The 16,566-nt window shown below is 43.6% G+C and overlaps 1 pseudogene; it reads left to right on the top strand.

Moving 5' to 3' along the window:
- The window catches only part of LOC118902807, a 79,414-nt pseudogene that overhangs the window by 31,580 nt on the left and 31,268 nt on the right, over nucleotides 1-16,566 (top strand).

Genomic DNA, 16,566 nt, shown 5'->3' with positions numbered 1-16,566 from the left:
ACCTAAAATTCATTTCAGCGGAAATGCAGAATGGTAATTTGAACAATGGGCTCCCTTTTTGTTACATTTCTTCTGAAGAGCTGGGCTCGGCGTGTCATCCAGCTGTGCATCCCTTTTGTCTTGCAAGAACAAGTGTCAAGCAGGAACTTAAAAATACTTCTATTTCAGTTTTCAAGAATATATGTCACCAAGACTGAATTAAACAAAACCCTTTTGTTTTAGAGAAGCTTGGTTCTGGGTATTATGATCTACTGGCACCATTTCTCTTTGGGAACGCAGTATAGTAATCTTGGCTCCAAAATCCAATTTGCTTTCAATTTTTGCTCGGCTACCCCTTGCCCTATATGAGATGCAGGCAGCAGATTAACTTCTCCAAAATGCATGCCCTCAAATATTTCAAAGTGCTTATTTAAGCAGTAACCATGGTGTGTATTTAAAACTGAAAGGTAGGTTACAAATATTTCCTTGGGGGAGGGGGCAGACAACATGAAAAGTCAACATGCTCGCAAAGTTTCTCAGAATCTAGGTCAGTGATCATAGCTGTAACTAATTCTTTGATGAATTCTGACTGCCTTATAAGAGGATACATTTTTATTATTTCAGTTTTTTTTTTCCAGCTACCTTGACTTTTGTTGTCTCTAATTATGGCCACTGAGCTGTTATCTGTTTGCTATAGTGTCTTCATAGGCTAAAAAGTCAGATGTGTTCTACTGTCACTGATTTTTATTTTATTAAAAAATTTTTTTTAATTAAAAAAATTTTTATTGGAGTGTAGTTGATTTACAATGTTGTGTTAATTTCTGCTGTATAGCAAAGTAACTGTAACTGATTTTTAAATAGGTGTAATCACTCCCGCCAGAGAGAGCGGTCCATATACCTTTCAGAACCCAACAAATCACAAGAAAGCACATTTCCACTGAATCTTGGTCAAATACTTCCAAAGGCAAACGGCTTTCTGGAGAGTGTATCAAGAGCTGCCTTGGCACATGAAGATGAGCGGCTGCTGGGAGGATTTGTGCAGCTTTCTTTCAAGTCCTAGGTAAGTCTCGTTTTTATATCGTGTTCGGCAGATTTTGCTTTTCCTTTTGCTAAGCGCTGCATTGAGGTATCCACGGTTCCCTTGAGCAAGACACATCCATTCATATATTCATTCGACACCGGTTCATTCATTCGGACCGGGCCATCACTTGACATCAACTTCTATGGCCGATGGATCCCTGGGCTTGCTCCATTTGATCATCTGGCTCTGCAGAGCGTTCTTTTCCTTTCCCGACTCCCCCTGGATTCCTCTCAAAGATAAGACGCATTCGGGGGAGAGGAGGGCTAGTTGAGCGAGGATACAGGAGTGGCCGTGTTCTCCTGCTAGACCCTCCGAGCTCCTTCCCTTCCTTCTTTCCTTTTCTTCCCCTCCACCCCTCTCCCTTCCCTCCCCCTTCTTTCTTGTCCTCCTGTGCATTCATTCAGCAAACATCTCTCACGGACCCTCTCTGTCTCCCACGCTGTTCCAGGCCCTGGGGTTGCAGGAGTGAATGAGCCATGGCCCCAAGCCTTAGGTGCTTTCCATCTGGTAGGGAAGGTGTGGAGCCAGAGAACTGCTGTCCATGGTGGTAGATGCTTCACTGGAGCAACGGCACAGACCTGGGTAAGCTCGGAAGGGGGAGGGGCTGGCGCGGCCTGGCAGATTCAGGGACCCTGACCCGAGGAGGGGCCTCCTGGCCAGAGGAGGGGCATTGGCTTCGACCGCTGAAGAGTGACAGGCTCGTATTTATCTGGTGACCTACTAAAGTCATAATAGTGCAGAAGTTTATGAAGAGGCTAATGGGATGTGGTAAATAGAATAGCTGCCTTCAAGGCATGAAATACTACAGCGACTTCCATTAATGCATTACAAGTATCAGAGACTTTCTATCAAAGACCCAAAGCCCGAGCTTCTGGACGAGGCTGCACGTCATCCACTGCTGGAGTGTATTGTCAGAAGCTGGATAGGATGCTGCCGAGGCCTGTTTGCGCACGGTGGCCAAGATCAAAGCACATCAGTACCAGAAGATGAGGAAGAGACGTACGCTCTCAGGTATGGTGAGTGGCGATGTCTCAGCAGTCCATTCTGCTGGGATATAGAGTGGCCCAGGGTTACTGTTCTGTTTCCACACATCATTCTGATCAACCCACCAGACCTCGGAGTCCTCCTTCCCACCACTTAAACCAACAACTTCTGAAGACAGGCCGTGTTAGCATTGAATTTGAAGCGGCTCCTCTTTGCCGTCTTGCAGTGGCTGCTTCTCAAGTGTCAGTAGTGTTCTTTCTCTCTCCTTTCTCATGGCTTCAACCACACCCCTGACATCTTCCTTCTTGATCCGTGTTTGCAGCCTTGACCTCCTTTCAGAGTATCAGGGCCCATGCCCCACTTCTCGAGAGCTACTAATAGTATTATTGCTTGATCAACGTCTTTCCTGAGTAACCACTTCAAATTAAATTGATGCAAAACCTAAATGATTTCAGATCCACCCGTCCCAAGCTTGCCCTTCATTCTATATTCCCTCTACTGAGGGTGCCACTAACTCCCTCTGTCACTCAGTGCTGGGAACATGCAATTACTTTCAAGGATGGCCTCAATCCACATTGGGACAGTTTTTCTTTGACCTTCTGCCTATTGGCTTGGGTTTGGACAACACTTTGGTTAATTTTCTGCTCTTTGCTCTCCATAGTACCCCCCTTGCCCCCCCATCCTTTATTTCCTTGCTTATTAAACAGTAGTAACCTTCATTCATTCTTTCAACAGATAGTAACTGTGCACCTTCCCCAGGACATGGACTCACTGGGCAGTGCTGACATAGCAACGAACTAGGCAAACTAGTTCAAAACTAGTTCAGAAACGAATCCCTGCTCTAAAAACACCCCATATGGGGTTTATCATTTAGTGCTCATAAACAGATTTTGAGCATTTGTCATATGCCAGGCTCTAAGTTAAGTACTTTATATGTATTATTTTAATTCTCATAAGACCTCTCTAATACTATTAATATTTTTATTGAAATTAAGGGAACTGAGTCTTAGAGAAGTGAGGTAAGTTGCCCAAGGTGTCTCAGATAGTTGAGAATGGATTTGGGTGATACCATACCTCCATCCCTTTTTGTCCTGAGACATCTAGGCTTTACCTTTATTCTTAACGACCATGTACGATTTATGTAATTTTAGGATTTGTCTGATCCACTCATCCTCCATGTGGAAGGACCCAAGTGATACTCATAGGGATACCAGCGTGTTGAATAAAGCCAGGGTCCATAAGGAAATGTGTCAGTGCTTAGGGATGTAGGGTGGGGGAAGGAGATAGGAGGTGAGAGACAAGGTAGGGAAGTTCTGTGGGTCATAGGAAGCTGGACGCTAGCCAGGGGAAGATCAGATCTCCAAGGTGGGGTAGAAGTCCTTCCTGATAATGCTTCTAATTGATAATGCTACACGTTGATCAAGCAATAATACTATTAGTAGCTTGTCATCACATGGTTGTCATGGTGATGGAAGGGGCCAGGGGCTGTGTTGAAAGTGAGAGGGAATCGCCTAACATTTCAATGTGTGAGGATTTTCAAGATGTAAATGGACCTAGTTCAGAATGTGTCCCTTTGAACTAGGCTGGAGCCATCCACAGGGCCCTTCTGGTGATTCTGCAAGCATGTTGTTGTCTGTACAGTCACCTAAGATGCTGCTGGTTAGTCTCCTGTGTTACCCCGGCCCCCAGGGCCTGCTCAGCAGGGAGTCCTGGCCTCCATCACTGCCTTTGACACCTTCCATCTTCCTCACCCTTCATGTTCGATCAAGGCCAAGTCCTTAGATTTTACTTCCGTAGAGCCTCTCATGTCCATTCTGTCATCTCTACCTGGTCCTCATTTCCCCTCTCTGGTCAATCTTCATAAAGCTTACTTCCACAGAGCCTCTCACGTCCATTCTCTCATCTCTACCTGGTCCTCATTTCCCCTCCCTGGTCAATCTTCATAAAGCTTCCTTCCGTAGAGCCTCTCATGTCCATTCTCTCATCTCTACCTGGTCCTCATTTCCCCTCTGTGGTCAATCTTCATAAAGCTTACTTCCACAGAGCCTCTCATGTCCATTCTCTCATCTCTACCTGGTCCTCATTTCCCCTCTCTGGTCAATCTTCATGAAGCGAAGCTGTCATTACGTCACTGCGTGTGGTAGTTGTGTCCACCTTTGGGTCTTACCTCCCACCGGGTTGGCAGAGTCAGCCCATGGCCATGTGTATGTGTGGGGTTTGGGGATGCGGGGGATCCTTGAAGTCCCTCCAGGACTGTGTAGGTTCCTTTTTTTTCCTTTTGGGGTTGCTAAAAGTACAAATCACAAGGCCAAGTATCATCACCTAAGCAATAGAAGATGCATTAGATTCATCAGAACAAGGTTTAATTATAGCAGGAATCCCGTATAATAACTACAGGAGGTCTAATTGGCTGCCTGGGCCTCCTCAGACATTTGTTTTTCTGCCATGGTTATGTAGCTGCACACAACCTGGAGTCAATATGCCCTTCTGGGTGCGGCTGGAATATTCTTTCAAAGAGGTTTTCGAGAAATCCTGTTTTATAGTCTGCGATTTCAGGAGAGCTGCCCTCTTTATTGAAAGGTCTGGGCAAATGCTGCCACTCCTCCAACTTAATTCAACAGTATTTGCTGAGTGCCTAGGTTATGCCAAGCATGATGCTAGATGCCAGGGATACAGCGATGGATATGACAGACGTGGTTCCTGCCTTAATGGAGCTTTTGCTGGCGTGTGAAAGATAGACACTGTGGAGCAATTCGGCTTGAGGGGAGTACTACACAGTGGTGGCACAGAGCCTAGAGCGGGGAGGTGTGACCTGGCCTCAGGGACAGTGGACGTCACCCCGAAGCAGTGACATTTCGTCTGAGATTCGGAGGATGAGTGAGAGCTAGTTGGACAAAGGGCAGAGGGAACAGCCACCCAGAGTCGGGAGGAAGAGTGGGGAGCGTGAAGGGCTGAACAAGTCCAGTATGGGCACATGAGAGGTGGGCATGAAGGGAGTCCCGGGGCTGCAGAGGCAGGCAGGCACCCAAGTATGGAGGGTCAAGCTAAGGACCTGGCTCTGATCTGAAGAGCAGTGGGAAGCATCGGGGATTTAAGCAAGATGGTGCCAGGTTTGGTTTTGAAAGTTCGCTCTGGGTGCGGTGTGAAGAATGAAATAAAAAAGGGACAAGCATGGCTTGCCAGACATCTGATAGTGGTAATGACCCAGGTGAGAGGCAATGTTGGCTCCGACAAGGGGGAGGCAATGGAGACACAGGGGAAGGTTGGGAAGTAGAATCCACAGGACTTGATCATGAGGTGGGTACAGGAGATGGAGGAGTCAAAGATGACTCCCATGGTTCTGACTTGAACGGCTGGCCATCAGCCGAAACAGGAAACACTCCCAAAGGAGCAGCTTTAGGGGACAGAAGCTGTGTTGAGTTTGGAGTGATGGAAGAATGTTGGGAAGAGATATTCTCTGGGCTCAGGGAAAGACAGCCAGGCCAGGGATACATGCATATTGTGGGCATTGAAGCCAGGAGAGGGGATGAGGGCATCCAGGGACAGGAAGAAGGGGGGTGGGCCTAGAGCAAAACTCCGAGGGGTGAGCAGAGGAGAAGGACGCAGCGAGGAGAAGAGAAAGAGGGGTTACAGTGAGAGGAGGAAAACCAGGAGACTAGGGAGTTAGAAATTCCCAACGTGAGGATGGATATCAATTAAATGCATTTCGTTGAGTGTCTAATATTCCATTTTAAATGATTTTCTTCTCTGTGCCATGTTGAAACTCTGCTCTGATGCCCCTACATTTTTAGCAAGTCTGTTACAAACGTTTGGGGGCAGGAGGGAGAAGCCATCGTGTTCCACATTCAGGGCAGTGTGGGTCAGAGGGGACAGCAAGCGGCCCCGGGAAGCCACCACCTTCTAGAAGCACAAGCCCAGGTGGGGCGAGCCGCCCTGGTGGGTGCAGGAGTTTAGGGCCAAGAACACAGGTAGAGCCAGCCATGCCTGAGAAGCAGGACTGGCCCAGCTGGGGAGTGGATGTAGGACAGAAATTCCTTTCCCCAGATCCACCAGCGGGGAGAAGTGACCTGAGGAAGGAAAGGCCAGATCCTGCTGCTGGGTGGAGAGGAGCTTTCCAGGTAGGCACACTTCCCTTAAGTAGCAAGAAAGCCCTGATTCATGGGGACCTCAGAGCATCCTTCCAACCACCGTGCCTAGCCTCCCTCCCCGTGCGGGAGATGATTAAGAATTCTCTTCTTGAGGCTCCTTCTTCCTTATCTGCATTCCGTTCTGAAAGGTAAATAAGCTACTTATACTTTTGACCCCTACCTGCTTCTGGTCGGTTCCTTTAAAAGTGAGAGTTTTCTAAGAGTGCCCAGTGGCATTAGTTTGACTGCGGGTGGAAGACAGTCTGACATCTCTCCTGGTCCACCAGGCTGTTGCTCTGTATGCCCTGTTCTCAGTTCTCCCTCCCGACTGTGTGGTTTGGCTCCCTCTAGTGGCTGCAACAAGAACAAGACGCCTAATTTCTTGGCTTGACGGAACGATGCGCAGTTCTGAGTTTGGAACTCGCTTCTCCCTTGATGCTTCCTGAACCACCCCCCCCCCGCCGCCCCACCACCCACCCTACCCAGCAGCGCCGGCTGGGGAAGCTGCATCTCTGATTGATAGGCCAGTCAAGAAGACAAATTTTATGGTCACGTCAGTTTTTATAGGTTCTCTTCGACATGATACTTTTGATTTTGGCTGGAGCCCTGGGTCACATCAAAGTGAAGAAAACACATTTCTGGCTGCAGTTGCATTTTTGGACAGTGTCAAAGGTGAGAGGAAGATGTGGCAGAAGGATGAGTCCCAGCCTAGCTCCATCTTGACAGATGTCTGGCTGGCTGCCCTCCAGGTGGTGGATGGGGTGGGGTGAGGAGAATCATCTTGTTTTTAAGGGGCAGGCTTTCCTATTAGGGCAAAGGATAAATGCATCACATTCCAGGATCTTGTCAGAAGAATGTAGTACATGGGAAAACACCAGCTTTTCATGATTAATGTATGAATCTTTGCCCTTGATACCTTCAGAATCTCTAAATATTTTGGGTAAATGGGACAAAATAGCTCTACAGAAAAATTAAAAGAATAAAAGGCACAATTTGCTATGGCCACAGAAAATATGAAATATCTAAGAATAAATTTAATAAGAAATGTGCACAATCTTTATTCTTATAAAAAAGCTTCAGAATTACAGAAAATAAGATTTCAGTATGTAGGGAGACATACCATATTCTAGGATGGGGCAACTCAATGTTATAAAGCTGTCAATTCTTCCCCAATTGGTTTATAGACATAAGACAATTCTAACTGAAACCCCAGTGGGATGAAAACATTTCTAAATTTTCAAAATGAATCCAAAATTCTTGGAGAAAAAATATACAAGAGTAAGAGTTTAAAATAATGAGGGCAATTTGAATTTCAAGTTATTTAAACATATTATAAAGCAATAATAATAATTTTAAAAATGCTACTGGCAGCAAAAATAGCTCAATTGAACAAAATAGAATGCTCAGACAGACTCAGGTGCAGATATAAGAAATTAGTAAATGATAGAAGCTTTTCAAATTAGATGGATTATGGAATAAATAGTGCTGTGATAATGATACACTATTTGGTAAAAATAGTTAAGTTACCTGAAACATTGCACCAAAATAAATTCCAGGAGGATTAGAGTTAAATATAAGAAAATGAAATTCTATATAAAGAAAACTATAAGAAAATATGGATGAGTCTAAGCAAGAAAGCAAAAGAGTAAATCATGAAAGAGAAGATAATTGATAAATCTGTCTAAATAAACACATGAAGTTCCCATATGTAAAACAAAACACAAATCAACTCTGAGGAAATCAGAAACACAACTACAAGGCAAGTGATAACTGGGAAAAATATTTGTAACACACAACAGGCAAAGGATTAATAGCAATATTTCTAATATGTAAAAATGCTCTTAAAATCAATAAGAAAATGATGAACACTTCAATAAAAATAGGCAAGATCACGAACAGGTCATCCAAAGAACATTTTCAGTCCTTGTCTGACTTTACTTCTTAGCATCAGTGGATTTTTTGACCTGGCCCTCCTCTTGTAAACATTCTGGTCTCTGTTTTACTGGAATATACTCCCATGGTTCATCTTCCATCTCTCTGGCTGTAGCTTTTCTGTCTCTTTTTTAGTTCCTCCTCTTCTACCTGGCTTCTAAGTGTTAGAATCCTTAAGGCTCTTCTCTCATTCATTAATTCCACTGTAAGAATATTACCTGTGTCTATGGCTTTAGTGATTGTTCGTGTGTATGTGACTCGCACATTTACTTCCCCAGCCATGCTTCTCGTCTGAGCCGCAGATTCACATACCCAACGACCTGCTTAACTCTCCACTTGAGTGATGTCTTCAAAGCTCCTCAAACCCAACACATCTAAAACTGAACTCATGAACCTCCCTCCAAAACAGGGTCTGTTCCAGGGACTGTCTCTCAATTTACCACCTTGGAGTAATCCTTGACACTTTTCTCTCCTTTATCCCCTCCCCAAATACGTTTCATCACTGAGTCCTGGCATTTTTTACTTCCTAAATGTTTCTCAAATGTGTCTACCTCCACCATCACTGCCCTTCTCTAAGCTGCCAGGGATGTTACACACAGTTGTGATTAGAATATGCATTTAAGATTCCTCCATGTCTTTTCATGGCTTGACACCTCATTTCTTTCTTTCTTTTTTTTTTTAGTAGTAGAAATATTTTTATTTATTTATTTATTTATTTATTTACGTATGGCTGCGTTGGGTCTTTGTTGCTGCGCTTGGGCTTTCTCTAGTTGCGGCGAGCGGGGATTACTCTTCGTTGCGGTGCGCGGGCGTGTCATTGCAGTGGCTTCTCTTGTTGCGGAGCACGGGCTCTAGGCACGCAGGCTTCAGTAGTTGTGGCACGCAGGCTCAGTAGCTGTGGTTCACGGGCTCTAGAGCACAGGCTCAGTAGTTGTGGCGCATGGGCTTAGTGGCTCTGCGGCATGTGGGATCTTCCCGGACCAGGGATCAAACCCATGTCCCCTGCATTGGCAGGTGGATTCTCAACTACTGCGCCACCAGGGAAATCCCAACACCTCATTTCTTTTTAATGCTGAATAATATTCCAGGGTACGAATGTACCACAGTTTACCTATTCACCTATTGAAGGACAAACGTTTGCTATAAACATTTGCATGCCAAGTTTATTAATCTGTTGAGTAAATACCTAGGAACATGATTGCTGGATTGTATGGTAAGACTATGTTTAGCTTTATAAGAAACTGCCAAATCGTCTTCTGAAGGGACTGTACCATTTTGCATTCCCACGAGCAATGAATGAGAGTTTCTGTTGTTCTATATCCTCGCTAGCATTTGGTATTGTCAACTTTTTTGATTTTAGCCATTCTAATAGATGTGTGGTGATATGTTATTGTTGTTTTAATTTGCAATTCCCTAATGGCAAATAATGTTGAGCATCTTTACATATCTTATTGTTGAGTTTTAAGAGTTCTTTGTGTATTTTGGATAGAAATCCTTTATCAGATATATATTTTACAAATATTTTCTCCCAATCTGTGGCTTGTCTTTTCATTCTCTTAATAGTGACTTTCACAGGGCAGAAGTTTTAAATTTTAATAAAGTCTAACTTAATATTTTTTCATGAATTGTGCTTTTGGTATTGTATTGGTATAACTCATCACCAAATCCAAGGTCACATAGCTTTTCTTCTGCATTTCCTTCTAAAAGTTCTATAGTATTTCATTTTATATTTACGTCTGTTATCAATTTTGAGTAATTTTTTGGTGAAAGTGTAATGTCTGTATCTAGATTAATTTTTTTTACACATGGATGTCCAATTATTCCAGCACCATTTGTTAATTAGACTATCTCAATTGAATTGTCTTTGCTGCTTTGTCAAAGGTTGGTTGGACATCTATAGAAGATTTTTATTGGGATTGCATTGAATCTATAGGTCAAGCATCTTAACAGTGCTGAGCATTCCAATCCATCAACATGGTATATCTGTTTATTTAGATCTTCTCTGATATCTTTCATCAGACTTTGGTAGTGTTATGCATATAGATCATATACATGTTTTGTTAGATTTATACCTAAGTACTTCGTTTTTGGTGTTCTATTATAAATAGTAATATGTTTTAAATCTAATTCCAATTGTTCATTGCTGGTACATAGGAGAGCAATTGGCCTTTTTTTTTTTTTTGCTGTGTTGGGTCTTAGTTGCAGCATGCGGGATCTTTCCTTGCGGTGCATGGGTTCTCTCTAGTTGTGGCGCATGGGCTTCTCTCTAGTTGCAGCGCCCGGGCTCCAGAGCATGTGGGCTCTGTAGTTGTGGCACGCGGGCTCTCTAGTTGAGGCGTGTGGGCTCAATAGTTGTGGCACACAGGCTTAGTTGACCCGCGGCCTGTGGGAATCTTAGTTCCCTGACCAGGGATTGAACCCATGTCCCCTGCGTTGGAAGGCGGATTCTTTACCACTGGACCACCAGGGAAGTCCCACAATTGGCTTTTGAATATTAATCTTGTATCCTGTAACCTTGCTATAAATGCGTATTATTTCCAGGAGGTTTTTTGGTTATTTTTTTGGATTTTCTACATAGACTATCATGTCATTTGTGAAGAAAGACTGTTTTATTTCTTCCTTCCATATATATATATATATATTTATATATATATATTTATTTATATATATATATATCTTTTATTTCCTTTTCCTCTCTTATTGCACTAGCTAGGACTCCCAGGATGATGTTGAAGAGGAGAGGTTAGAGGTGTCATACTAACCTCGGCTTTTCACTAGCATCACTCTAGTGAGCCCTAGCCACCATCCCCTCTCCCTTGGCCTGCTGTAACAGCCTCCGAACTGGTCTTCCTACTTTCATTTTTGTTCCTACAAAGTCCATTGTCTGCATAGTAGCCAAGATGAGTTTTTTTTTTTTTAATTAATTAATTAATTAATTAATTTATGGCTGTGTTGGGTCTTCGTTTCTGTGCGAGGGCTTTCTCTAGTTGCGGCAAGCGGGGGCCACTCTTCATCGCAGTGCGCGGGCCTCTCACCATCGCGGCCTCTCTTGTTGCGGAGCACAGGCTCCAGACGCGCAAGCTCAGGAATTGTGGCTCACGGACCTAGTCGCTCCGCGGCATGTGGGATCTTCCCAGACCAGGGCTCGAACCCGTGTCCCCTGCACTGGCAGGCAGGTTCTCAACCACTGAGCCACCAGGGAAGCCCCCCAAGATGAGTATTTAAGAATGTAAACCAGATCATGTCACTTTGCAGATTAAGACAACTCCACTGGTCTGCTGTTGCACTTATACTAAAATCTAAACTCCTCAGTTTAGCCTACAACGCCTCATACAGTCTGGCCCCTGCATGCCTGGTAGCATCGTTTTGTAAGACCCTGGCCTTTTTCTGTCCTTCAAGTACATTCTGCCTTTGGGCCTTGGCACCAACTGTTCCCTCTGCCAGGAATGTTCTTCCCACTCATTGTAGTACTGGTTCTTTCTGGTTATTTAGATCTCGCTGCAGTGTCACCCTCTCAGCGTGACCTCCCAATCTAACGTTGTACTTAGCCATTCTCTGTTATGTTAACATGTTCTAATTCTTTGCATAGCTTTTACTGCTACCAGACTTTGTCTTGTTTCTTTTTTTAATTGTCTATCTCTGCTCCCCTCTCCCCTGCCTCCGACCCTCCCAGCTGCTGGAATATAAGCTCCTTGAGAGCAGGGCTCTACCTCTCGTGTTCACTGCTGTATCCCCAGTGCCTGGAGCAACACCAGGCATGGTGTGGGTGCTGAATGGCCCCTGAGTGATGAACACCATCCATCCCAACCTGAGCTCTTGACAGGAGTCTGGACTTAGTAACCCTCTTGGAATGTGCGAAAGTCCCACTTCTAGACAGAATCCTGTCCCTTAGCTTTGTGTCCACACTGCCCTTTTCTGCCTGTTCTGAGCAGCCACTTCTGGTTCTTAGGGTCCCGCATCACTTAGCTCCACCCCTCAGTTCTTTTACCCACCTCAGGCCCCTTTGCTCAGACAGCCACTGCAGACAAATGTCTTGGACTCTGGCCCTCAGCACTCTCTCTCCCCTGGCTCTGTTTAGTTTTTGCTTCCCAATCCAAGGCACCATAGCTATGGTTCAGAGGCTCCTGGCGGCCTCCCTGATGCTGAGGGCTGCACCCTCGTCTGCTGTGCTTGGTGTTCAGAGCCTGGAATGCTGCCTGACACATTGGTGTTCACTGAACATTTATTCCGTGCATGAATGGGGATCCACGGAAAAGTTGGCAGAAGGAAAGCAAGAGTGTAGCCAAGGTCTGGGTGGCCTAGTTTGTCCAAAGGAACAGATGAGGAATAAGAATATATTTGTGTCAGACACATTAGGCACAACAGTTTGAAATGTAACAAATGGACAAATGTAGAAGTTTAGATACTGGAATGTTTGGAAAGAGAAATTCTGAAAATGGTGACTTTGTGGTACCATGTATTTAATTGAGTCTTCAAGTTCAAAAATTCTGTATATTTTCATTTGTATATGATAAGGTATAACTGCACACACACACACACACACACAGAGCTATGCTTCCTATTTTGTTCTTTTAACATTTTGTTCTTTCTGCTAAAGCTAGTAATTCAAGACAGTTGCAACAGAGGGCAGAATTGTATAAGAAATTTAAGCGCCTTTTATTTCTTGCCTGAAAATCACTCCCAAATACAAATGACAACAATATATGGATTGAGCTAGAGAAATACTCTTTTTTGACTCTCTGGTTTTCAAAATTTACATATGAGGATTAGTTAAAGGCCTTGACTTATTTTTCATGTGGTAGTTTAAGATACTTGGTAATATATGTAAACCTTAATAAAAGCAAAGTGCTGATCCTTTGAGAGAGAAACAGTGAAATATAGAAAATGTATTTAATATTTAACTTGTATCAAGATTAAGTGGTAAGCACTCTTTGTTCCTTTCCAAATATGCTTTAGGATTATTTACTTTTCTTTCCATTCTAGTGCTGGAATGCAGACTTTTTGAGGTTACTGCCACTGACAAATGACGATTATGTTCTTTATTGCGAGATTTCTGAAGCTTCTGGGCAAGACCAATGAAGCAGAAGAGTTATTCTTGAGTGTTGAGAACATGTTAGTGCAGGTAAATTGGGAAATAATTTTTTAAATCCTTCAAACATTATTCAATTTGTGTTAGGTATTTTCAGATATCATTTACCTTTGTTTATAATTTAGTCCACAAATAGAGGAACTAATGAATAATGAATAATAAATAATTATTACTTATGTTCATCAGTGAGGAAGCTTTGATTTTAATCTGTGTCCCAAACTGTATATTAGTGATGACAACCAGTCAATAGATGGGAGTCACGATTGAATGAATGAATACCAATAGGTGTCATTTTGGAGGGAAAAAAGGAATGTTCATAAAACAAAATGGGAACGAGAGTAGTGGGTTGAAATAAACTAATAAAACACTGGTTAAAGAGTTGGTTATAATTTTCTTTTTTTCTACATCTTTATTAGAGTATAATTGCTTCACTATGCTGTGTTAGTTTCTGTTGTACAACAAAGTGAATCACCCATATGCATACATATATCCCCATATCCCCTCCGTCTTGAGCCTCCCTCCCACCCTCCCTATCCCACCCCTCTAGGTGGTTATAATTTTCATAAAGATGTTGGGGAAGGTTGATTGATTATCTTGTCCCTCTATTGATTTACTTTTCCTGAAACAGAAACTTTTGGGCTTGTTGAATACAATGAAACTTTCACTCATGACATATAACTGTAACTATTCTTTAACTGTCCTTTAAAAAATTATAAATTTTTACCGATTGTAGTATTTTATGGACCAAGGATAGTGCAACCCAAGACAAAACTATTTTTTGTTTTAAAACGAAGGCCTTCATAAAGCTCTGTCTCTGCTCCATCAACATACATCTTTCTAGAAGGAATTCTATCTAAAGAGATTTATAAGACTCAAGATCTGCAAGTCCCTTTATTGCAGAGGCCATGCTTGTTTACCAATTTTTGTATGTACCATGGTGTATTACAACCTCTGGGTGCTTAGTAAATGTGACAAATATATCAATGAATCAATTTGAATTTGCCAGTACTTTGTGTCCTTAGAAGGTAGTGTGGAGTAGTGCATCAACCTGGGCTGTTAACAGACTGACCCAGATTTAAAGTGCTTTGGAACTTCCTGCTGTGCGACTTTGGCAAAAATTTGAACCTCTGACTGAGAGTTCTCATTGTTGAGGGTTCTAAGATCTGCCTCATGGGGCTGTGAACAGGGTGAAGTGAGCAGGAGCTCAAAGCACTTCAAACAATGCATGGCTCACAGTGAGATCTTAAGCTGTTTTGTTATTACCATCAGTGGGTTAAAAAGTAACTGAGGCCTAGGTAAGAGATAATAAGAGTTTGATTTAAGCTCTTTTGACCACTCTTGCATTTTCAGAGAGTAGAGTCCAGTGATTCTCTGATACCTTATTTTGATTATGGAATGTCCCCCTGCACCAAATACTTTTTTCCCCACGAGGTCCAGATTTTCATCACTGACATGTGTCTTTCTGGAAAGCACCAATTATTTTATTAGGTCATCACTGAGTGCCTGATTTCAGCCATTCACTCAGTCGACCACTCATTCATTCATCCACTCATTCATTCATTCATCCATTCCCTCATTCACTTAGTCATTCCCTCCTTCATTCACTCATCCATTCACTGACTCATTCACTCATTCATTCATTAACTCACTCATTCAGTCATCTATTCACTCAGCCATTCACTCAACCATTCACTCGTTCACTCACTGAGTCACTCACTCATTCATTCACTCAGTCCTCCACTCGACAAACATTCCCTGAGGGCCTTGCCCAGCCTGAGCTCTGTGCTGGGAGTTGGGGTGATAGCAGTAGGCAAGGCAGGCACAGTTTCTGCCCTCATGGAGCTCCCAGTCACTGCCAGCATCTCCAACTATGATGAAGCGTAACCTGTGGCGTAGGTGGGGTGAAGGGAGAAGGTGGCTGCACGGGAAGCATGACGAAGCTGAGACGTTCAGAGAGGACTTCCCACTTCAAAGCACTCCTTCCAGAGGCATCAATCTTATGATTTTATTCTCAAAATATTTTTGCAACAGTTCTTTGGGATTAACCATCATGGACACTATCAAAATAATTTTTTTAAGCTCTGAAGGCCCTACCCAAAGAGAAGTTCTAAAACGATTTTGAGCAATAACCACTTCTTTGAAATATGTACTGAACATTCTTGAGGGGAAAGAGCTTATTATTTGTGCTATATACATTCCGTGCCAAACCACTTTTGTAATTTCTTCAGATTAGGTTATTTTAAAGTTTTGGTGCAGAGGTTTTCAACTGGGAGGCAATTTTGTTTGTCAAGGACCATTTGGCGATGTTGGAGACCTTTTGGTTGTCACAGCTTGGCGGGGGGCTTGCTAACGGCATCTAGTGGGTAGAGGCCAGGGATGCTCTAAACATCCTACACGACACAGGCCAGCCCTGCCGCCCCCCATGTCAAAGTATTAGATGGCACAGAAGTCAATAGTGCTGAGGCTGGGAAACCCTGATTTATAGCAGCAAGTATGCTTGTTAAGAAAGTAAGTCTCATGACTCTCCCCCTAGTATTTCACAGTAGGTGCATCAGGCTGCAGGAAAACCAAAGGCTACTTTTGTGAAGGGGCCTCTGTTTATGCATCAGAGGCTCACTTGTTAAGAAAACGTGCAGAGCAGAGCTTTGGAGATAGGCCGGTCTGGGTTGGACACCCTTGTTCTCCTACTGGCTAGCCACGTGAGCTTGGGGGATTGATTTAACCTCACTGAGCCTCAGTTTCCCTGCTTGTAATAGAGGAGTAATAATCCCTATTTCCTAGGGTTTCTGCACATATCCACTGAGGTTATGCAGTTTAAGAGCTTTGCTCGGTCAGGGCTCCACAGGTGGTGGCCAGTCCAGTCCATGACCTAAGAATGCTTCACAATCACTGGGCATATCAACAAATGTTTACTGAATACCCATGAAGCACAGAACTCAGTTCTTGGATCGTGGGGTCTCTGCCCTCCAGAAGCAGATGGCCTGGAGCAAGAGGGGAATAAAAGACATGTCTTCGTCAAGAGGGTACTGACACTATGGCTGCATCTGATACGCCGATTAGTATTCCGGGCGATGTGGGCAGTGAGACTCAAGGGTCAAAGGACCACTGGGGGCTGGTGGTAGACTGGGAGCTGTCATCCTCCCTGCGACAGGGGATTCTGCCTGACTCAGACTGATTGGAAGCGTGGCCATGACATGGGGAGAAATCAAGGAAACCCTGAGGATTTGAGTCTGATGATGGACGTGGGGAAATTCAAAGAGGAGCCTGGATTTGGAGAGAGGATGATGAATTTTTAACATTTAAACTGCTGAGTTTGCAGTTCAGGAAAAATACCCAAGGGGAGTATCCAGCCAGCTGGGGAAACATAGGATTAG

Source organism: Balaenoptera musculus, chromosome 10, assembly GCF_009873245.2.
Source record: "Balaenoptera musculus isolate JJ_BM4_2016_0621 chromosome 10, mBalMus1.pri.v3, whole genome shotgun sequence".
Taxonomy (NCBI): Eukaryota; Metazoa; Chordata; class Mammalia; order Artiodactyla; family Balaenopteridae; genus Balaenoptera; species Balaenoptera musculus.
The sequence above is the reverse complement of the archived record's forward strand: the minus strand, read 5'-3'. Positions and strand labels throughout refer to the sequence as shown.